Source organism: Ammospiza nelsoni, chromosome 5 (genome assembly GCF_027579445.1).
Source record: "Ammospiza nelsoni isolate bAmmNel1 chromosome 5, bAmmNel1.pri, whole genome shotgun sequence".
Taxonomy (NCBI): Eukaryota; Metazoa; Chordata; class Aves; order Passeriformes; family Passerellidae; genus Ammospiza; species Ammospiza nelsoni.
Genome location: NC_080637.1, coordinates 27,930,050 through 27,955,085, shown reverse-complemented (window position 1 = coordinate 27,955,085; position 25,036 = coordinate 27,930,050).

Sequence of the window (25,036 nt, the reverse complement as noted above, 5' to 3'; positions counted from 1 at the left end):
TTCTGCTCTGCAGGAGTTTGGCTTCATTCACAAGAGACATTTGGATGCAACAGATAAAGCATTTCTGAAGCATGAACACCCCTAGCTCTTTCAGGGTTGGAGTGGAATCCAGGGGTATTGGGTATGGGCTGAACAAAACTAAGACAATGAAGTTAACTTTCCTTCTGTTTTTCAGCCGACTAGTATGAAAATGAAAATAACATTCATAAATTGAATTACTTTCAGAATCTTCAACCCTTTTCACTAAGCAGAAGTACTTTACTCATTACATATTTCTCTAAACAAGGTGCCACGTTCTGCACACCTCTTTTCATTTGAATTATGTGGTATTTTGGTAGTGGTGCAGTGTTGCATATCCAACCTAAATTTTTCTTGACTGTTTTCTCCATTAGTTTGTCCATAACATTAAATTTAAGGAAAACTCTTGATATTTACTAAGCAGTTAAACCAAAGGGAGACTGGTTTATGATCACTGATGTTAGGCTTAGAGCATTTCTGTATATGGGGTTTTTCTTCATTGGGAGTGCAACAAACAGCAGTTTCTTCAAAAGATTGATTAAAATAAAACAGGTTACAATTCTACTACTTATAAATTTAAAAAAAAACCTACTTTCTTCACATGAACTTTCTGACTGCTCTTTTTAAGCCAAATAATTGCCATTTTCTCTTTCAGCATCACTTTTTATGCTATTGAACAGAGAGGAAATAACATAGATGTGTGAAGGATTATTTAAATGCAGTAAAACACTTGTGCCCTATAGTAACTGAAAGAACTAAGAAGACGCAGTATTTCCCAAAAATACATGCTATCTAACCATATTGACCTAATAGTTAAATCAATACAGCAACTGAATCATTCCAGGGAATGAGAAAGGACACCTAAACCAGAAGAATTGCAAAGGAGCACATTGGAACACGAGAAGAGAAGAGAAGAGAAGAGAAGAGAAGAGAAGAGAAGAGAAGAGAAGAGAAGAGAAGAGAAGAGAAGAGAAGAGAAGAGAAGAGAAGAGAAGAGAAGAGAAGAGAAGAGAAGAGAAGAGAAGAGAAGAGAAGAGAAGAGAAGAGAAGAGAAGAGAAGAGAAGAGAAAAGAGAAGAGTTATTCCCTTCTATTTCAGTTAGAAAGGAAGTACAATAACCATCTACTACAGCTGCCTGACAAATTTAGGGCTATACAGAAGTTAAATTGTGTTACTAAGGGCATTTTCCAATTATCTCCTAAACTGACAGATTTGGAGCATCGACCATCTCTCTAGGAAGCCTGTTCCAGTGTCTGACCACCATCTTGGTACAGAAATTTTACCTAACCTATTCTGATCCTCTCCTGACACAGCTTTGAACCATTCCCATAGATTTTTTCACTGAATCCCAGGGAGAAGAGTTCAGCACCTTCCTTTCCCATCTTCCCTCCTCAGCAAGGCACAGAAAACAATGAGATCACTCCTTGGTCTCTTTTCTCTGAACTAGAGAAACCCCAAGTCCTCAACTGCTACTCATAGGATATTCCTTCCACCAGTTTTACCAGCTTTCCTTCCTTCCTCTGGAAATATTTGAGGGACTTAGCATCTTTCTCAATTAGCAGGGCCCCGAGCTGTGCACAATGCTGAATACAGCAGGATAATTAACTCTTTTGACAAGGTGGTGATGCTGTGCTTGATGCACGCCAGGATGGAGTTTGTCCTCTTGGCTGCCAGGAACACTGCTCACTCACATTGAGCCTGCTGTCAGAGAGCACCTGCAGGGCCCTTTCTGCAGGACTCCTTCCCAGCTGCTCCTCTCCCAGTTCATTTTTATGCCTGGTGTTATGCCATGCTATCTGCAGAATCTGTCATTCAATATTGAATTTTATCCCATTAACCATACTCTAATGGTCCAATCCATCTAGATCCCTCTGCAAGGCAAACAGCTCTTTCCCTTTGTGAACCCATGTTGATTGAGTTTGACCATTGCATTGTCCTTTAAATGCATTTCAACAGGACCAGTATGATCTTCTCCACAATTTTTTTAGAAAGTAAGGTTAGAGTAACAGGCCTGTATTTTTCTGAGTTCCTTATGCCATCCTTGTAAACTGAGATAACATTGGCTGGCTTCCACCCAGCAGGAAGCTTCCCAGACTTCTAAGGCATTGGATGATGGATAATGGAGAGGGGTCATGCAGTAACGTTCATTATCCCCTTCCATACTCCAGAATGAAATCCATCAGGTTCTGTGGACTTAAGAACATTCAGCTCATACAATTCAGGGTTCAAAGCTAGTCAAAAGCCCCACAGCTGTGGTGCTCCACCCCAGGTGACCAAGCAGACCAAGGTCTACCATTAACTTTAAAAACTGTGGGAAAAAAGCATTGAATTCTTCTGCATTTTCTTGGTCCCTATTGGTCAGGTGGCCATCTTCAACGAGTATGAGACTAATATTTTCTTGAGACCTCCTCTCATTATTAATATACTTTAAAAAGCCTATTTTTGCACTAGATAATTCCACTGTTTTGGAATTCTGTCCACTTATGTCCCATAAGGATTATTTACTAAATGTTCTTGAATCTTTCTCCCATTGAATAAAAAGGAGGAGTGATATTTAGATAACCCAAATAAAAAACATCTACATTTGAGTTTAGGTCTCTTTTGTATCCAGTAGATACCTACATGTTTTCAGAGTGAGATTAGACTAATTATTTAAGCTACCTTTCAAAACTAGGTAAATTGTGCCCTAATACTGCTTATTTTTTCTACCAGCTATGAATGGAGAAGAGGATGAATCACTCAGATTAAGCAATCTAGACTACTCACAGCAAGAAAAAAAAATCTCAGACAAATAATTTTTCTAGCCCAGAATTAGATGCTTTACTTCCATCTCTGGCAAAACTTCTGTAGAAAAGCTATCAAACTTGGATTTAACTGCAGGGAAAAATATTTTAGGTCCTTTTCTACTGCCTTGCTTTGGGTCCATTTTAGATAAGAACTTTTTTTTCAAATTCATATATAGAAGTATTTTCGTGAGCACAGTTTACAAGGTATTTGATGCAGTCAGTGCACTCCTTGAGAGGATGCAGTACCTAGAGGCACATCCTGATGTCTCACACTTAGCAGCATCTTACTCCTCTGTTGTTCTGTTATAGTAAGTACATACATTCATAAAATTAAGATCAAATTAAAATTAGTGAAGTGTCACAGTTTGACCCCTACTACTTCCATTCCTTTATGACCTGAAATCAAATTCCTTTTCATGGTGCTCTGAAGTGTCAAACATCCCTATTATAGCAGGGTGTTTATGTAGTATATAGGTTTCCTTAAATGATCCAAAATAAATTTTATAAACTATTAATGTGCTGTAAAAGTAATTTTTAATCTTTCTTGACATTTCCTGTTGAAAGTGTCTTGCAGGTAAAGGTCAGCTTTTAAACATTGCCAATAAAATACCCTTCAGAAGATTAAATTGAATAATTTGCAACAAAGTAGCTACAATTTTTATTATACCTTAAATGTTATGGTGACACATAAGAAATCTGCCCAAGCAATTCCATTGTGTAAATCAACTAATGCCTGTAGTTTCTCTTACATTTTCATAATCAAATACAAATTTCACACAAGGAATAAATGTCAGCTAGTAAATTTTTGAACGTCATAAACATATTCATGAGTTCTACTCTAAATATTTTAGTAGATAATAAAGGGAATAGATACACCTCTTATCCATAAAATACAGATTTATGTCAAAGCAAACCCCTCAGTTTTATAACCCTACTAATAGTACTTTAAATCCAAGCTGAGCTATGATACATAATAAATTGTTAGTTAGGCTGTTAGATCATGCCAACTGCACCACAGTGTTAAGGCCCAATAAGAGATGACTGTAATTGGAGTAATCTAAACACATTAGTTAAAAACTCCAATAAATATTTAAGTTATGCAAAATGTTTATGCACTTGACATTTTAAACCTAATTTGCACAAACGCTCGATTTAGATATCTGATTTTGTGTTGACTATTGTACATTATTTTAGATTTCAGGTCTTTTCACTTGCCTGATAGTGCAGGTAAGGTAGTGATAAACTATTATCTTTTGAAGTTAGCTCTGAATTTCAGTGACTATATTAAATTCCATGGGCAGACCCACCATACACATAGCTTAAGCCTGACTTGAGGGTAGTCTGCAAATGCAGATAAGCAAATGAACTTATAGATCATTTCTGAAGAGGATTCATAGGCCATTTTTAAACAAACATGAGAGATGATTAACAGGCTACCAGGCATTCTGGACAGAATGTACCTCACAGATATAGTCACTGGTATGCTGCCAAAACTGCATGCAGTAAAAGAAGGCCCGTTAGGAAAGAGAAATAAAATAAAACCTGAACTTGTCCAGATGGCTAAAAAAGATCATATTGAACAAATTCAGACACCAGCAGACTGGTCTAACTGTATGGCTACTGCTTTGAAACTAAATTGACTTGAAGATTGAAACAAAATCATCAAATATCGTTCCAGTAAAAGATCACTTCAGTCTTAAGAATGCAGATTATGTCTAGCATTTTACATGTACCAAGACATGAGTACCAGAAATCTCTTTTTTTGGTGGAAAGAACCCAAAGTACCTTATCTGCAAGGATGTAACTATGACTGATTTACATTTTATTTTATGTTTTATTTTATAATTTACTGTAACATAATCTCTTCTCACTTGCTTTTTTATTTATTCTATTTATAAGTTGGTCATCTGAAGGGGGGGTTAGTATTCTAACAATTAATATATACTGACAATAGTGAGAAAACAGTGGATTGTTGTTCTATTTATATAATCTGGAGACATTTTCTTGCAATGAGAGTACAGATTATTATTTTTTGGCTCTTGACAGAGGTCTGCTGAGTCCAGGGACAGGTGCTTGGTCCTTGGTAAGATAAAGCACTAATATAAAATTCCTGACTGGCAGCAGCCCTATGGGGATGCACTGAAATTGCTCTGTTAGAACAATTTATCAGAATGGTCAAAGAGTTGCTTCCCATCATGTTGCATTTCAGCTTGCATCAAGCAGACGCTTCTGGTTCCTTGTGGAGAGGTGTTGCAAAGATGACATGAATCATAGAATAACAGAATAATGGTTTGGATTGGGAGGGATTTTTAAAAAATCTTCTCATGTCAGGGGCAGGGACACCTCCCACTAGACCAATTTGCTCAGAGACCCATCCAACCTGGCCTTGAAGACTTCCAGGGATGCGACATCCACAACTTCTCTGAGCAATCTGTTCCAGTGCCTCACCACCCTCACAGTGAAGAATTTCTTGAAGTAACTGAAAGACATTGAGAGACCTACAAAACACCTCTGAGTTAGAAGGACTGGCTATCAAATCTGGATGTATCTGTTCTAAGCTCTCAAAAATCTCAGAAAATCTCACAAGTAAAAGAGGTTTCTTTTTATTTTTGTGATACTCCATATATGTGATAAAATGGGCAACAACTACAAGATTTGCTATCAGGACCCCTCCCTGTTTAAGAAAACTGAAATGTTTACCTTCAGTAACTGTTTTGCATATTTGGAGTAAAGAAGTTTTTCTTGGTATCCTTCTGCATACTTCAGTCTCTACAAAAGGTAGAGACAAAATATGATTTAGCTGTGGTTTGTATGTAAAGAAGAAATAGCATAGTTTTCTCAGTATCCAGAATAGCTCTGTGTTCATTAGGCACATGAGAAAAATCAGCCTAGCTTCTTTAATCTGCATAAAACTATCTGTACAAGAGGTGACAGAAATCCTCCACAACATCAAAAATCAGACTGATCTTATTAAAACCTTTTATTGAAATATACTTGAGATACTTAATAATTCAGTCTACACAATAACCAGATCTTTTACATTGGATATTATATCTACACAAATTTACAGGAACAGGACAACTGTGTAATCTTTGCCATTCTGTCTTGGTTTGGAAAGACAGGTGTCTGCTAAAGAAGGCAGGAGCCTCCCTTGAAATGGAAAAATGTAAAACCTCTCCCTCCAAATTGTCATAAATTTGAAATTAAGGGGGGTTCTCAGGCAAAAATATGGGAGCAGGAAAAACAGTTCTTTATTAGGGAAGAAAATAAAAAGATAAACTAAACAATGCAGTAAAATAAAATAACACTGGCAGAGTCAGAACACAACCTGACACCCTATGGGTCAGGGTGTTCGTAGCAGTCCAGTTGGAACTGTGGCTGCAGTCCTCCTGAAATGCCAGGTGTGGTTCTCTTGGAGCAGGAATCCTGTAGAAAGGTGTAGTCTTCCTCTGAAGATCCAGTGGAAGAGGCAGCTGCTCCTCTGGGAAATCCAGGGGAGAAAGCCATGCTGGTGTTCAGAATCTCAAGATTATATCCAGGCAGGAATAATTGGCTCCTCCCTCTGGGCAGAGCATCTCACAATGGGATGCTGTAGCTCTTATCAGTCATACAGTGACATTCAATACCCTGTTATCAGCAGATGTCTCCCACGAAGGAGGAGTGGTTGTGTAAGAGATAGGGAAAACTGCGCACTTGACAAAAGACAACTGCCATACTGATGGCAAACAGAATACAATTTTTTGGCAATCCAGGACAAATTCTTTGTGCAATTAAATGCTCTTTTAAATAATCAGAATTATGTGAAAGTCCTTACGTTTTTTTTTCTGATTTATTCAATATTTTCAAACATTTTTCTTCTGCAAGGAATATATTATCCATTAGAAATTTGTCATACAAATTCTTTCACTTGTGATATAACAAGTGCTGTCTTTTAAAATTAAACTTGTTTCTGATGAGGCTGTTAGTGTCTCTTTGATAAAGAATTACCTAATAATTTTTCTGCTACTATGTAAGTGATTACAGGTGCCACAGTAAAACTTCAGTATTAAAAGTCATGTTGTCAAGTGGGTTTAAAAGTACCCATTCTCTAACATAGTGATAAATCACATGAAATTGACTAAAACAATTCAAACATGAAATTGCTGTCAATATATACTTAAGATAAAAGGTATCACTCTGTTGAATCTTTAGATAGAGTGTTTATGTTTCTGCATTTTAAGTAGTAGAAGGATACCTGGAAATATTAGTAGTTACAGCCCTGAGTGGTAATTTATTTTTGTATCCTTGGCAATGTGGGCATGAGACAGGGAGTTTCTTAAGTAAATGTTCAAGCCTGAACCTTTTTGAATGACTTTGTGTTGAGTTGGATCTTCATCTAAGAACAAATTTTTAAATTTTGGATATTGCTCAATGGTTACCTCATCAATTAAAAATTTCATTGGCAAATGCAAGAATCATAAAACTGTTGAAACTAAATGACTTGGTTTTGTTTTGTTTATTTGTTTGTTTGTTGCTGGATACAATAAAGCAGACATTCAATGTTTTATTTAAAATCCAGAACACAATTTTATGGACAAAAATTTTGTCTCATAGTTGGATGGTCCTTCACTTTTTATGATGAAAAATATTCAGAGAAAGTGAGTGATCATGACCAGTGGAGCAGAGCCAGTAACCAGCAGGGAACAGATTATTAGAGCTCTATCACATAGGGAAAATGTGTTGTTAACCTCTGTGTCAGGGAGGTCAGGGCAATTGAAGACACCCTTGTCAGTGCTCTTTTAGAAGAAGACCATTAACACTCACAAATTTTACACAGATTTATCTCCAGGTATGATCTACACTATCCACTATACTAAATATGCTAATGAAAAATATGCATATGGGATCACACAGCTTCTGTGTGCTTCAAAAGATTTGACACACAGAGTCAACAATGGACAGTAGCCTATTTTTCAAAAATAACTCTTGCCTACCAGACCTGATCCTCAGGGAGTCTGCAAAGACCATCACAAGAACAAGCTGAGCACTAAAAGTTGTAATTCCAGTGTGTATGTATGAGCTCAAGACACATACCAACTTTATAGTATACTCGTTTTCTCATCCCATCCCAAACTCAGCTTGATGCTTCTCATCAGTACAGACAGAATTTAAAGTTATCATCTCACCAGTGGTTTGGCTCAGTCTGTGGGAAGGGAATTGAACAGAGAGGCAAATCTGGGACAGGGTTTATACACAACCAAAGAAGCATGTGCAAAGAAAATTAGGTGTATCCTAGGATGTATCAGCAAGTGTCATTAAGATGTCAAGAGAAATGATTGACATCTGGTATTGGTGAGAACCCATGTGGGGTATTGCTCCTGGTCTTGCACTCCACAGAGGAAGAAAAACCTTCTGGCGTGAGGCTGCAGAAGGCCATCAACATCAGGGCGTGGAGCCCAGAGGTACAAAGAGAAGTTGTAAGAAGCAAGCTCGCCCAGCTGAAAGTATAGAAGAATAAAAGGTACTATTTCTGTTTCTTCAGCCACCTAATTGGACTCTCTGATTGGAAAGTTAGAGACAAAGGACCCGAGTTTGGCTTGGGAAATTCTGACTAGAAATAAGGAATAACTTTTTGTACCACCAGGGTGGTAAAACATTGGAGGAAGAAGATGCCCAGTAGTTATGAGTCTTCTAGGCAAGGCCCTGAGAAACTTAATGTAGGCTTTCCCTAAGCAAGAGGTCAGAGTAAGTGACCTCCAGAGGTCCTTTCCAACATAAATTATTCTGTGTTTCTATGATCCTTAGGAACTCAGCATGGTGTTTCTATTAACGAGAAAGGGATGCATTGGCAATAGTAAAAAACTATTATAATTTTACATAACTCTTGTAAAGGCAAAATAGAGCAGCTGGACTTTATATAGATAGCTTTGTTTTTGCCACTCTTATTAAAAGTCTAAGCCAAACCAAGTATGTCTGAACTGAAATTTATGTGTTTTGCTATGTTAAAAATCATGATAAGCCAGCCTTTCTGTAAGTTTTTTTTTTACTTGCAACTATATATGTGGCACAAAACTCAAAGTTCCTGCTTTTTGGACCTCTATGATATTATTTTCCTGCTATTATTTTTACTATTATTATAATTATTTTATTGTTACCAATATCATTATTAATGAGAATTTTGAAAAGGGAAATACTATCTACTCTGTTTTGCAAAAATATAAATTATGTGTATATAGATATATAATTATTTGTAAAAAATTTTCAAATCTTGAGATGGAAAGTACTGAATACATTTAGACTATTTCAGATATTGTTGAGTTAATACTTTTAAACTTAACAGTGTCCCAGGAAAAGCTGATCAACTTAAAAAAGAGTGCACGTCTTACATTTCATTTTATTATTATTTTTATACCTTTAAATCTAAAAATACAGGGCACAATAAGCATTAAGATATTCTAATGACCAATCCATCTAAGATACTGCTATCAAGATAAAAATATTAACTAGATATTAAAATCTAAAATTAGATGAAACAGAATCTTAGAAGTCTGCATAATAAGACATTCCACAGAATTGAAAGGGACAAAGTTTTGCCGAAGACATAGTGGTAGAAAGAGTAACTTACCTTCAAAAGTGACAAGCAGATAACCCTTATATTAAATAATTTCTGGTTGTGCCCAATCTTTACACACAATTACTTGTTTCACTGTTTCTTTATACCAGATAAGGATTTCAACATCACGCATCTGCTGGTGATATTACTGCTTGTTGCATTTGGTAATTTTGTATTAGCGTTTGAATGTTTTGGCTGCTTAGTTTTGTGTGAAATGCACCCTACATAGTGAACAGTCTGGGAGAGCTGCCAACAATAAATTGCAATAATCCAACCTTGATTTTGTAAAGGCATGAGTCAAAAGCTCAGCATCTTGCTGACACTGCAATTGTCTTAACCTTGTTATGTTCCTGAGATGGTAATACGAAACCTTATCAATATTGTTGATGTGGCTCTCTGAGGAAAGCTGAGGGTCAAAAATTACTGGAATCCATCATGAAGAACATTTCTTCCAGGATTCCACTGTCCAGCAGCAGAACAGTGATTTAGCATTAAATTTTCACTGGAATGAGAGAGATACAGCCACTTGCCTATGGAAGCACAGCAGGATACAAGCAGAAGCAAAAAAAAAAAAAAAAAAAAAAAAAACACCCATCAAAATTAAGTAAAAGCGTGTACTTACAATTTCACTGATGATTACATGTTTTTAAGTTTGCCCTATAGGTTTTTACAGACAAAATATAGATTTCTAGTCTGTTCCACATTCTTTGAAATCAAAAATTTCCAGGAAGCCCATATCTGGTCTTATACAGTTAGTGCATCGTAATGGTGTGGAAAAAGATCATATTTTCTTCTTAAGGAACAGTGTGAGATGAAAGCAAATCAGATGAACTAAGACATTTTTCAGTAATAGACACACATAGACTTGTAGCTTCTTAATTGAGGTTTAGTTTTAGTTAGTTAGTTAGTTAGTTAGAGGGAGTGCTCTCCATAGAAGTGACCCATGCTGGGGCAGATTGTAAAGAACTGCAGCCTCTGGGAATGACTCATACTGGAGAACTTTATTGAGGACTGACATGGGAGGGACCCACTTCCACTTAAGAGGAAGGAACAGCAAAGACAATGTGTGATCAGCTGACTGCAGGTCCTATTCCAGACCCTGTGGGTTTCTGGAGAGGGGTGACAGAGAAAATTGATAGTAAAGACAAGCCTGGGAATATGGGAGTAGTGGTGGAGAGGATGCTTTTAAGTTTTTACTTTTTTATTTCTCATTGTCCTACTCTGATTTGATTGGTAAAAAATAAAATCATTTTTCCCTGATTCTGCTTGCCCTTTGACAGTAACTGCTGAGTGATCTTCCCTCTCATCCCAACACAAAAGCCTTTTGTTCTATTTTCTCTAACCATCCAGCTAAGGAAGGAAGTCATAAAGCAGTTTTGTTGGGCACCTGTTATCCCGCCAGGGGCAACCTATCACAGCTGTGCATTTACTGTTTGTCTTTTTACATCCCCACAGCATTGGATAAGAATTTGAAGGTTAGGGAGGTTATAATTTTACTCATGTTCCTCTTAATCTGTGTGGAGGCAGGTGCAGATGGCAGCTAACCACTTCCTAGGTCAATTTCTGCAGTTGCTTCATTGAATCTTCTGAACATTTTTACTCTCTGAAAAATGTCTGCCTTGAATGATACGGAATTGTCCAGAGAGAATATTTATGCTTAGAGGCTCACTGTCCCCTCCTGTGACCCCAATTCCCTTGAGTTTCAAGACATAATAGAGCCAAAGCCTGAAGCTCCCAGCAATGTCTATTCTGTGATAGATTAGTGAGTTACTGGGTGACATGTCTGTTAGGAGGTGACTGGCTATGTCTCTTTGGGGAATGAGCACCTGTTTAACCTGATTTTTACTGTCTGTAAAACACTGTCATTGCAAGAGGCCTAGCAGACTCTCCATTCCTTAAGAACAGTCTGGTGTGGTCTCACCAGACTTGAAGAAATATGTTCCAGGCAAACTGGGTGCATCCAGCTTCTGCAACAGACAAGCTGTGGGGAAAATAGTGCAGAGAAAATGATGCTGGCAAGGAACCAGGGTGCAACAGTGCCCTTGGCACAGACATAGGTAGCTCTTTTGACTTACACCATAAAGACCTTCAGCTGTGATCAGATAACAGATATGTTGATTGTAAACAGAAACCATTAGAGAATGACACAAACTTCTTTCAAGGAAAAGGTTCAGAAGTCATTTAGGATAACATGAGAGCACATTATTTTAATGAAAAGGCCATCAAATTACATCGCATTTTCCCACATCAAAGTCACACTGTCATAAACTCCTGAGATGTGGGCCAAGGTTTTCAAGATAAAATTTAAAGTACTGTCAGTTTTCTTCTCATATAGAGGAACAAACTGCTCCTCCATAGTATTGAGATCAGAATTGCACAAAAAGGTATTTAGTGAAATCTTTCCAATCATTGGCTAAGCTAATTATTGTTTTCAAAGTATACTAAGCTTGAAAACCACCGACTATCTTCCTGATGTCTTCTCAGGAGAAGAAAGGCAGGAAGAATTTGGCTGGCTCAGAACAATTTTCTTTATCTCTGGTGCTACCCATTTCTGGGCTATGTTATGACAAAGCCACCAGATCACTGTACAGGGAAGGAGGTGACTTTGCATTTCACAAAAAACCCTCCTTTGGAAAAGGGGAGCGTTTCCTATTACAGATGTCCTTCACCATTGCTCCACTGAACTAATTTAGTCCACAGAGGGAAGACCTCCTTGATAACAAGAGAGAGCTTTTTGCTGGCAAAAGCATTCAAGTAAAAAATGGAGTTATAAAAGAAAAGAACTTGAATTCAGGCACTATAAAAAGGATTTCAATTGCTGTGGGAAGCCACACTTCAAAGGAGCTTCAATCAGAAGGATCAAAAACTCTCGGTTTGGCATGTTGGTTTTTTTTTTTGTTTGTTTGGGGAGGGTGTTTGTTTGTTTGAATAAACAAACAAACAAATAAATAAGTAAATAAATAAATACCATTTTACTTCCAGAAATACTGAATGCACACAGGGGAAAAATTGCATAATCTTTCATCATTGATAAGGTAATTTGTTGACCTCAGGTCAATGGTTGGATAAAGCTGTGAGTTCTGCATTACAGCTAGTTACTTTAACTACGAATGTGAGTATCATCTCAGAACAACATAATCTTATAATTTTTTTAATAACTTTACACAATGATTCAAAAATACATGCCTATTTCCATCAGTACTTTTAAGGCCCAATACAACATACATATTGAATCCGTATTGCATTGAGTTATTTCATGTTGTATCTTTTGACTGGTATAGAAGTAAACAGCAAATTTGCAGACCAACATTTCTTTAAATTCGCTCTGAAAGCTGTGAGAAGAGGAAATATAGAGCAATAATGCAGAACAACCTGTGTTCTAAATATAGCCCTTTTTTTCAATCTATGTGTTTCCAATTTATAACTAATTTTGGATAAAAGGGAATAAAATCAATGATCTGTTAGATTCTGTGTTGCCAGTAAACTGCCTGCCAATTCCCACTCCCTGAATGTGTTATAGCAGCACAATGTCCCCAGATGCTGGAAAGCCAAACTACAATTACTTACCAAACAGAGAACTACTGAGATGCAGTGCAGCATTCTCTTTGATTTTTATGGCAAATTATTAAAAACCATAATAGAAGTAGGGACCTGTTAGTAGTTAAGCTGACCAAGGATTACATGTAATTCTTCCCGTCTTTCCATCTGGAATATGTCCTTCATATTTATTTTGACTTTTATAACACTGCTTATGAAACAGAATCCCTTCTAAAATAGTATTCCAACAATCAGCTCTATCATTCCATTAAAACCAGGCTTTCCTAAAGGTATTAGCAACTTTAAAGACTGTAAGCAAGAAGTCTGCTCTGCACACACACGGATTATATACTGTCTTTGCTTTTATAGGCAACATGTATTGGGTGTTGAGCTAATTAGGTCCCCAGGGTCTGTGGATACTGACTGAATAATGTCTCAGTATCTTCCACATCCTTCTCATGTGGAAACAGAGCTGAAAATCACTGCTGGATTTTCTTTAAATTTCCTGATGGATTTAATAAGTCTGTGCTACTGTACTACTCTACAGTTAAGCTGATACATTTTCAGATGTTTGTACAGCATTTTCTTTTCTATGAAAATATCCCATAGTAACTCTCAGTTTGAAAAGGATATTCACAGCAGGGTCATGATGTTGCAGATACCCATCATCAGATGGGATAATGAAGGGAATATGTATGTACTCTTTGAAAGAACTGGTGGCGCTATGGATTTTGGCAGGTCAAGGCAAAGCAATATTATATGGAAGTGGAATTTATTTACTAGCACACAATCCACCTGAATAGCTCATTTCAGAGCCTGCAGAGTGCTTAGACACATTTGCTAAAACACACATTGATGATTAAGGCTTTTGATCCTCTTACCTTTGATAGAGGGCATCAGCCTCAAGAAGTAATTAATGGATTTTCTTCTCTAATCTAATTAAATGCAGGGAAGATTTCCATGGTTCATTTATTTTTAAACAGAAATATGCATCTTTACTTTCCAGATGATTTTGTGTTTTGGTACTGGTGAGATATCAACATTCAGAAGACTCCTTATGGTTCATACTCTTGGCCTGTTGAAAGCTTTCTCTTTGTCTTCACTTCCTACCTGCCCCTCACCAGGAGGCTCCCATGGTTCTTGTCCCACCAAGCTGCTCCCTTCTCTCTTGCTGCACAGTGTGGGAGGAAAAGAGGTATGAGAGACGTGCCTTCTACCTCATTTGTTCATAACTTTCTTTTCAATGAAGAAGGAAGCCCCTTGTTACAGTGCTGGTTTTGACTGGGATAGAGGTGATCACACTGTTATGTGTGTGATGGAGCCCTGCTTTGCTAGGGAGAGCTGAAGACCTGCCGGCCCATGGGAGGTGCTGAATGAACCTCGTTTTTCTTTTGCCTGTGTGCATGACTTCTGCTTTACCTACTAAACTATGAATTCTCTCTCTTTTACTCTTCTGATTCTCTCACACATCCCATCACACATTCCTGGATTAGCAAATGTGTGTTCAGCATTTGCTGAAAATGGATTAGAATGCAGCTTTAAAGGCAGAAAGTGATGTGATGTCACAGGGACTGGATTTTGACAGCAAAGCACTTGGTACATCTTGGCAATTTCTGACACCTTCTTCAGCTTGTGTCTGGTTCCAATCCACAGATGCTTCCAAAGGAAGTTTTCCAAAGAGGAGTGCTCTGGTATGCATTATGGACTTCCTAGGAAACACTCCTGTGCAGAGGGAACAGCTGATCTACATGGCAGAACATTTAGGTGTGCAATTATAGGCATATATACTGTATTTTCAAACACTTGGAAGAGTCTATCCTGTTGTTTTATCCTAGGTCTGATGAAGGAAACGAGCCATCCAAGCCTGCACCTTGGGTGGAAGGTATTTGGTGAAATTTCGTCTTCCTGAATGGGTGTAGAAAGCTAGCAAAGCACTGGCATGGTCTGAGTATTACAAATTTGGAGGGCAGAATTTGACCTGTAGCATGCAGGCTTGTAATTCTCTGTCATAAAACCTCCCATAAATCCAGACAGGAAACTGTTTTTTCTAGAGATTATGGTGCATGTCAGGAAATATATTTGTTTTTTTCTTTCTTATTAAGAAAGGAACATTCTGCAATCCAATAAAGCTGTTAAGAGTAAACTCTGATCCTTGCAGTTTTTCTTTCTAGACGATCTCAGGGAAATAATCATAAGTGTTTAGTTTTACTTGTTATTACTAAAAGTTGCTTTTACATTAAAATCTCCTGCCTAGTAAAGATTGTGATGGCTCTTTGTATTCCTTCAAGAATTTCAGACACAATCCAATTCCACCTAAGTCCACTAAAATACTGTTAATAAAGAATTAAAAGAGGTAATTTCTGCGATTATTTTGATTTTTCTTTCTTGTTTCAATTTTCAAAGAGTCCAGTGACAGCATAAAGAGCAGGATTAAAATTCAAAATAATTTCATTTTTTTAAAATACTTTTTATTTGTGTAGGTTTTTAAAAACATTTTGTGTCAGAGTAAGACTCATTCCACCTACGAATGAGAAGTCTACTTGCTTAAGTTAAGGATATGGAGAAATATACTGAGGATTTAGGAAGTTATTGTAGGACCCCATTATGTTCAGCATTCTTGAATTGGTTATTGTAAATGAGATAAAGTCTTTTTCCCCATTCACAACATAATCACTGACATAGAGAAAGAGGATCAGTCTCCTGTCTCTGCAAATGAATTAGAATTAAAATATTCCAAAAGCTAAATCTTTTAGATCACAGGAAAGAAACACTGGCTTTTATACGGTGCCTGCATTCTCTGTTGTATTGTCTCTGTCTGGGAACAAATATGGTAAGTAAATCTAATGTTAGCTGTAATCCCTAAGTGTTTTGGAGATTTTCTGTATCACTTCATCTAGCAGACAAATAAGTTAGTATACAGTTGAAAATGAAACCATATACTTTTGCATGAAAAAAATACCCCAAGTACTTCTGCAACAAAGAACTTTTCTGTTTGAGCATTCTGAGCAGCTAAAGTAGGAATGATAGTTTATAGTCTAGGCTTTGACACCAGAATACTTCATATTTAATTTCCTGAAACATGTGTTCCTGCTCTTGACAGCATAGAATGACAACAAAATAAAGTACAAAGGCCTTGGATATGATATACTGCTCCCATAGTCCTGGAGTGGTCTCTGCAGGCTCCAGGTAAGTGCCAAAAGCTGCCATGATATCAGCTATAGCACAATTAATTTATTCCATATTGCTCCCTTTAATGATCTTTCAGCAGTACCAAACTGATTTCATTTCTACAGCTACTGTTCTTCCCTATCTCATCTTCATTCTTTCTCCCAGCTTGAATTAAATAAGAGAGGTGAGAGATTTATTTTTGATAGTTCATTGTTATAAAGGGGATAGCTCTGCAGCATTGTATAATATAAAAATCTTCATTACACAGATATATTTGAGTGCATTCTTCTCCAAAGAAAGCCATATAGTTGAATTAACTCTTAGTGTACTCCAGATGTAAAGTATCCCTTTGATTGTGCTACAGCTCAGTAAGCACTGCTGGATGGCAACAGGGAGGGAAAGGTTGCCAGCACTTTCAGAAAGGTAGCAGACTGGAAGCTTGCTTCTTGTAGTCAGGAAAACACTGTAATAAAACTCAGCAAGCAATCACAGTTCTGATTTATATTTGAGTGACCACACAGTTCTACAAAGACATATTAATATGCAATCACTTGACTGCACACTGGATTCACATTGTGGATGCTTGTGTATTGTGTCCTATGGAGATTTTGACTCAGATGTGCCACCAGCTCACTTCTACACCATTAAAGCTGCTGGATCTTTTCTGATACAATCTTCAAAGAGAGATAAAGTGCTTTTGGAAGGCTATAGGGAGTAATTGCTTTTTGACATATTGGATGGATTGAGACAGCTAGGGAGTTTCATTTTGCAGGGAAAATTTTATAATTTACTTGTGTGTATATATCCAAACTAATTAATATTCTAAATCTGTAGAATCATTAAGAAAAGTGTGTGCAATTCTGTTTACTGTAACAAAGTAGTGATTAGTCTGAGTCACTAATAGCTTTGGACTAACTTGCACCCATCAGAGCAGAGATTTACAAAAGGATGGGAGAATTCTGGGGAGCAAGAGGCAGGAACAGGCAAAGCAAAAAGTTGTGATTTGCCCCAGCTGCATGGATTGCTGGGAGGAGTGGCACTGCATTAAGAGCAAAATTGGGAAATAGTTTATTGCTTTTCATATTGAGCAAAGGAGGTGGGAGCACACACTGCACTCTCCCTGCTGAAACAGTGAGTGCCAATTCCCCAGTTTGCTCTACAGAAAGCATTATGTCTGAGCCCTGTGTGCTCCTAGTGGGATAGTGTGGTCACATCACATTTCCTTCCTTGCAACATGTTTCAAAAATCCCATATCATCTTTACCATAATAGATCTTGTTTCAAATAGCTTTCAACTGAAATGCAGTGGAAAATCCAGCTGATGTGGATAGATCAGTGTGGGATGAAATAAACTGCTGATTGAGAAAACCGATGAAACGTCTTGATGCATGGCTTTTGACATGTGAAGAGAAACATGTAAAATCCCAGCAGTGTCTGTTCCAAAATGTAGTCAAACTGTCATATGGAGGGCTGACAATCCTGTTTTTTCAAGCCTGAGTTTTTAGAGTGAGAGTACAGCTAGAAGAACTTTGACAGGTAAGACTTGTGTTTGACAGGAAGAAGAGACAAGTAGTAGCAGGACTCAAAGGGAGAGATAAATTTATTAATCATCTTTGAAGCAATATTGCTCCATATACTATTAGGAGAATATGGGCTGTATGACAAGGTGGGTTTCTGTGTAGAATAGAGAGATCCTAAAGATAAAAGAATGTGTAAAGTTTGAAGTCTGGAAGCTTGAATTGTCACTGAAGCTTGAGTCAAAGACTATTGACCCGAAAGACAAGTGGAAGGACAACCTTGTGGAACAGATCTGAAAAAGTTATGTTGCAAAACTGAAGGAGGAAAAAATGAACTCATCTGACCTCAGAACTTCTGTCATAAATATTTCCTAATACAGAAGTAGGAATGGAGGAAATAATGCCAAAGGTGACCTACATTTAAAAATAACAAAATAAATATTGTAATGTGAAAGATAACTGGAAGAGGCAAAGGGGAGATTTAAAGCACAAAGGGAATCAACAGGTCCATGTGTAAAACAGAGGAGTAGAGGAGGGAAGAGGAGAGAAGTGAAAAGGAGGGGAAAGGAGGAGATCAGGAAACATAATGTGGCAAAGGCATGAAGTGGAGGGTGAACTCACGGCAGGAGAGTTAAAGTCATCAGCAAAAAAATGGTGGTTGCAGAAGACCAAGGGAGCGACAATCTGTGGTGAATAGAAGAGCTCCATACTGAATGATGTGATTAGAAAAAGAAAAGGAGTTACGGGCTGAGATGATTTATGGACTGATTTCAGTAAGGATGGTAATAAAAGAAGGTTTTATTTTCTACCCCAAGGATGACTTTAAATAGTTTTAAATTCAAACCAGCTTTATGCATTAAAGGCATAGGTAACTGAATCATGAGTTCTGTTTCTCAAAAAGACTTTAGTCATACTATCCTCTCCTTTTCCTACTTCTGATCTCTTGTTTTTTTTAAATTTAGTTTCAGCAAAATGAATGAAGATGGTACTTATTCAGGCCAGACAATTCAGCGATCCCACCCAGGCTTGGATCCTATTTGAAATTCAGATATTAGCATTCCCAGAATAATAATTTCTGTAGATGACTGCACACAGTTATGTAAAGTCCAACAAAGTTTGGGACTAAAGAGAAGAGTATCTAAATAGCTTATCTGCCCAGAGAATATGGCAGGCCCAAAAGAAGGAAGGTAGGTAGATGAGACACATGACAAACACTGGAACCCAGTCAAAGTTGTTGTTGTACTTGCAATTCTATCCGTGTGATTGTGATACTCGGTTTTTACCAGTGTGAATATTTGACGTGTGATCCCAGACTGGTGTGCATGACTAATTATAAAAAGTTGTGAAGTATGATTTTGAAAGTTACTGGTTCATATATTTTGATAATTTTAATTATTCAAACAGGAAGAAAAGGATCATTGTCATTGAACTGCACAAGCTAAGAAAGTAGTGCAATGTTATTAAACTTTATAGCTTATAATATAAGTAAATTGCTTGTGCAAAGCAGGAAATTTTTCCTTTCAATGACTCTGAATATTAAGTACTGGCTGCTGCCCAAGAAAAGGTAATAAGCAAGATGGGACAGTGAATTTATTGGATATGTCAAATTCAGGTTTCCTTTGAAGGAGGGAGCTCTAACCTGTGTCTTTCAACTCTCATAAATACAAGGAGCCATATATTTGAGCACTGAGCAGTTATTTTTCTCTCCTTGAATATACAGCATGGCATCCTTTTGACATTTTGTCTAAATAGGTAAATCAAAATGGTTGTCATAACCTATCTGGTACTGCCTGCAGCACAGGGGGAGGTCGTTTTTTTTCTAATGTAGTAAAGCTGTTAAAGAATCGCTTTTTAGTTTAAGTGTATTTTGCCATATGGTATAACAAATAAAGTTTTCAAAATGCCTTGAGCTTTTAACCAAGGGAACATAAAACAAGATGCTCAGTAAACAAACAGATCAGGTGTATATCTATACCTGTGTACATACACGAGGAGCAGCTGAGGGAGCTGGGATTCTTTAGCCTGGTGAAGAGAAGGCTCAGGAGAGACCTTATCTCTCTTTACAATAGCCTCAAAGGAGTTTGCAGCCATGTAGGGATGTGCCTTTGCTCCCAGGCAACCACCATCAAGGTAAGAGGAAATGGCCTCAAGCTGCACCACAGGAAGTTCAGGTTGGAGATCAGGAAGAATTTCTTCACTGAATGTGTGGTTACACATTGGAACAGGCTCTCCAGGGAGATGGTGGAATCACCATCCCTGGAAGTGTTCCAAAAGTGACTATATGCGGCACTTAGTGCTATGGTTTAATTACAAGGTGGTGTTATGGACCAAACAAAAGGCTGCCTTGTTAATTGACCCAAATATAATTTTGGACTTGATTATCTTGGAGATCGATCTATCTGTCTGTCTATCTATCTATCTATCTATCTATCTATCTATCTATCTATCTATCTATCCATCCATCCATCCATCCATCCATCCATCATCTCTGTAAATAGATCAGCTAAAACCGTGGTAGGTATTTTTTTCTTGAAGGCCATCTACATGAATGAGATTTTTGTCTTACTCCAGGGAAAAATTAAGTAGCTATGTTTCAATGCATTCTTGCACCTATCTCAGTTCATTCTTTAAGTTGAGATTGTGATTTTCCCTTGGCCAATTCATTTTTATTGTCTCTTAAAGTTATCCATGGTTTCTTTCTTGATATGACTATCAGTTCATAGTCACTTATACAATCTCTGATATTCATTGATTCATATCCTTTAGACTACAGCTATGAAGAAAAGTAAGAATTTTAAATTTTTTTCTTCATCTCCTCTAAATTTTTTAAACTTAGTGTTGGAGATAAGAAAAAAAACAGTCCTAATCTGTGTTTAGTCTACTGACAAGAAATATTATGCTTCATATCTTTCTAATTACATTATACCCAAAACAAAGACTGAAATATTCTTCAGTTCTTCTCTAAAAATATAGCAAATTCATAAGTAGAAATAGAATAGTTATTTCTCCCTAATTTATTTGATCCTCATGTTTGAACTCATAGCCTTCCTTACTTTTTTTCATAGTCTCTCTGCTCCATGGATAGCTATTTTGAACAGAAGCAGTCTCACAGTCCCATGGAAACACTGTGGAATCCTGGAATTACCTCTCTTCCTACCTGCATCTCCAGTGCAATGGCAAATCTCATTATTTTTGGCAAAAAGTAATAACTTGTGCCAAATTTAATATGTCATAATTCATTTTTTTTCCCCCACAATGGATTAAAGAGCAAGTTAGGGCTGCTCACAGACAAGTGATCTGGGTTTTGACAACTCTGAACTGCTATACTGGAAGTTAATCAATTTCATTACCTTCTCAGAAGGGGCCTCTGCAGAAATGGAAGACTCTGCTACTCTGGAACCTGGTCACTCTGTCTTTGATTGTCTGAGCACAAAAATGTAGGACTGATTTATGTCCAGGCATGGGTGGTTTATCTCTTTCCACTGAAAAATTAAATTTTCTGTAATGTTTAATTCAGGCCCTTGAACTAGTCTGCAGCAAAAATGGTCCTCTTTTGCAATACTGCAATGTGCCAAAATAGCCAACCTAATTTACTGCTGCAGAAAAATGCATATATCTCCTATTCTGGGGTTATGGTAAATCATAAGCCTGTTTGTGAAACCAAAACTATGTGTAGGCATATATTGGCTCCTGCACAGAATTCAGTTTTAATTCTCAATTACAGCTTTCACTAGTTGGTAAAGCAATAATTATGAAATTTATCTATCTGATTTTATTTCAAGCTAGAAGGCTCTTATGTAGAAGGTAGATGATTACTGAGAGAAGAAAGGGAAGAATTTCCAAAGAAGAACAACGTCCCAGGCTTTATCCTGTCAAAATCTGTTACGCAACAAAGATCCCCAGAAGTGTGCGATATTCCTGTTGACAGTACTGAGTGCTTATACATGGGCTGATTACTCTTCAGTGTCCTCTGCAGACAATAGTGACAACAGTGAAGGAACTGACTTTTCTCAGCATTTGTCTAAATCTCAGCCATTGTTAAATTCCATCCTTTGAGTTCAATGAATCAAAACTCAGTGCTGATAATTATTGTATTTGCTATCCCAGAGACTTTACAGCCCTTGAGACAGAGCAGTAAGATTCAGCCAAAAATAAATGAGACTCAGAGAGCTGCCTTGTTAATTGACCCAAATATCATGCAGTTAATGAAGTGTTTTTAAAGATTCTGGGAGCTCACGAGATGTCTGAGTGATATTGGACAATCTTAAGAAGCGGAGAATCTTTATCAGTGCCAAGGAAGGCAAACAGTCTTGGCAAAAATGCACATTCCCATCATGGAAATGAACATAACCTTGATTCTCATTTTCTCAACATCTTCATAACATTTTATATGACCTGCTCTTTGCAAACATGTTTAATGCAGAGGAGAAGGTGTGAGGCAGTAAAACCTTCCCACAGTGCAAATTAACTGGTTGTGGACCCTCTCACAGTTCCTTACAGCCCAGCACCACATACAAAGACACAAAGTACTAATAACTGAAGAAGAATCTCCTGTGCTGCTCTTTAAAAGATGATCTGCAATAGCTTGGTGTCTGGGGTAGGTGACACGTTTTCTTTCAAAAAAGGAGAGTAGGTGAAATTGCAGATTGGCAAAGGGAAATAAAATGGACTTTTAACGAGCAATAAAATGCACCTCACCAAGAGGAAGTTTAAACATGAGACAAAACTTGAATAAGTTGGTGTTTTTTGCTTTTGTCTCCAGAGTGTTTTTAAAAATGTTCAGCAGTACAAAATCAACTTCACAACCCCTGGTGATAACTATTGACTAATATAATTTCTGTCCTTTTTTGGCAGGCACACTGTACAAGCCCATTTGCTGATATTGAGAATATAACCATCAGTTAAAGAGCAATTGAAAATGGTTGTAAATAGGATTACTTTTTAGCTTCTGGTTAAGGATATATGATCCAGTACCCAGAAGCAGTTTCAGTTATTGAAATGTACAGTCTCCCCTCTTCAAAGGAAATCTTCCCTTTCTTAACTAGACACAACAGTAAAATACTGCATAAAACAAAACTTAGACAAGGAAGAAGTTTTGGTATAAAAGAGAGAAACTATCAGACTGGTAGAATATTCCTAAACCTGTAACATAAGCCTAATTTTGCTCCCATGAATATAAATTGCAAAAATCTTACTGCCTTTTTTTGGGGATAAAGTTTATCCACCACTAAACAGCTTTAAAAATCCCATCTTGGTGCCTTGAAATCTCATTATATTAGTGAAGGGCAGAAGTAATTGCTCATACTATGAATCTTAAATTGAGCTGTAAGAAAAGATGCAATTGCAAAAATGGTCAAAACACTGTTTAAGAGAAAATGTGGAACTACTCTGTGAGTTGAGGATGCAAGTTTCCAGTTTCTGAGTGCATCAAAGAATTATGCCTAAAAAAATAATTACAATTTAAAAAAACAAAACAAAGACCAAAAATCCCAAAACCAAGCCAAACCAAAACCAATCCTAAACTAAAATCCACCAAAGTGCACCCTGTAAGTAATTAAAAGTTTGGTCTATGGATTGATTTTTGAAACAATGTTAATTTGAACTTTGTATCTCTGTGCCTGTGACAAGCATTCATCTGGAATAATTAAACACTTTGAATTGTAATTAAAATCAATGTCTTTCTTTGACACAGACCTATTACATGCATTTATTTTTGTTTCTCTTACAAAACACAATACTTTTTTAGAAACCTCAAACCAGCATTTGCAGGCAACGAGTGGTGTTGGAAATGTTTTGATAGCAATAGCTTCCCTCCTACAGGAGGAGACATTCGATCATTGTGGAAATGTTTGTCTCTTTTCATATTTAATTTAATTTAATATAATTTTTTTTTATTTTGCAGCATATTTTACAATTACTTGTTGTACATTTCAATCAAATTCAAAAGCTGCCCAGCTGACTGCTCAATGAAAATTTTTATTCAGTGTAAATAAGGGTGTCTCACTTATTCCAAGAGAATAACACTCTACTGTGTAGATATTTTTTCACTGAATGTGATCTAAATTGTCCAGGCATATCAGCCACTTTTAGGTATTTCTTGAACAATGAACATTGTTTGAATTTGCAGTAAAATGCCTTTTTTTAAATTTTGCAGCCACACGTGCATTCATGGATCAGTAATTTCGTATCAGCCCCACATATAATGAAAATTCAATGAAAAATGCAAGACTGCATAGATTAAAGATAAATAGTGCTGGGTAAAGTGAGAATCACGTCTCGCCCCCACTCCATACCATGTGGCAACCTCTAGTTCACATGCTGACGACTAATCTAGGTGGGCACAAATTGTTCAGTTGCACAGCAGAACACTTACACTGCTTAACTTTGGCATTTCAGTCAGGGAAACTGTCACCTCATCAAAGTCTCTTACAAAATGTCAGCGTAACAGTCTGCTTGAATGTTAGTCTTCCAGTCATTTGGGGATCAAATGTGTCCTTCTTTATGCCACTTTGTGTATTGTTCCTTCACACTTCATTTTCCTATCCTGTTAACACTTGTGAGGGACTCTTGACATTTTTGGTTTGCCATGTGGTCTGAAAAGTAATTTTTTCCCATTTCCTGGGGCATGCTGAGACTTTCTGGCAATTTTTTTCTTTTAATCCTGGAAGAACATTTGTTGAAAGAGAGGCTAAGCTTTGGAGGTCCCCTGGCCCTTGGCTTTGGAGGTCAGCACTGTTTGTATCAAAGGAAGGAGGAATAAATCCCTGTGGACCAATATAGACTCACTTTCTGAAGGAGTAGTTTCTTCCTATTGCATCTAATGTGTATGCTGAAAGAGGAAATCCACATCCCAGCTTTTTTATTTTTCTTTTTTATTTTCTGAAAGCTGGCCATTGTCGTCTGTGTAACCAGACAATGGTTAGATTTATAATGTCTCTAGCTTTGAGTAGTTTTAATCCCTTGGCCTCCTTTCATGTTTGATATCTTATTCTGTTCTTTTAACGACCTCATTATAGAGCTTAATAATTTGTGCACCTGGGTATTTTAAATGTTTTACCTCACTGCTTCTCAAAGAAGAATTTCTAAAATAGCCTTACATTAGTATTTGCAATAGGTTCAGGTTGATTTATTGAAATGCAATAGAAAATTATATCTATTAGAAGAATCCAGACATAGCCATCATAACAAACAGTCAGTACATCTGCAGGAATTTTGCCCTGGCAAGGCAAGTATTGTTTACCCAGGTATAATTTAGTCTGAAAAATCACATTTAATATAATGAAACAGCAGCATTTAATTATCTCCTAAAAAGTGGGTACAATTTCTTTCCTTCTCTTTCTACCAGTATTCTCTAGGTCTGTTACGGGAGAAATTTGTAAATGTTTACTGGGGAGCTTTGTTAGGTGGGGTAGGTTTTAC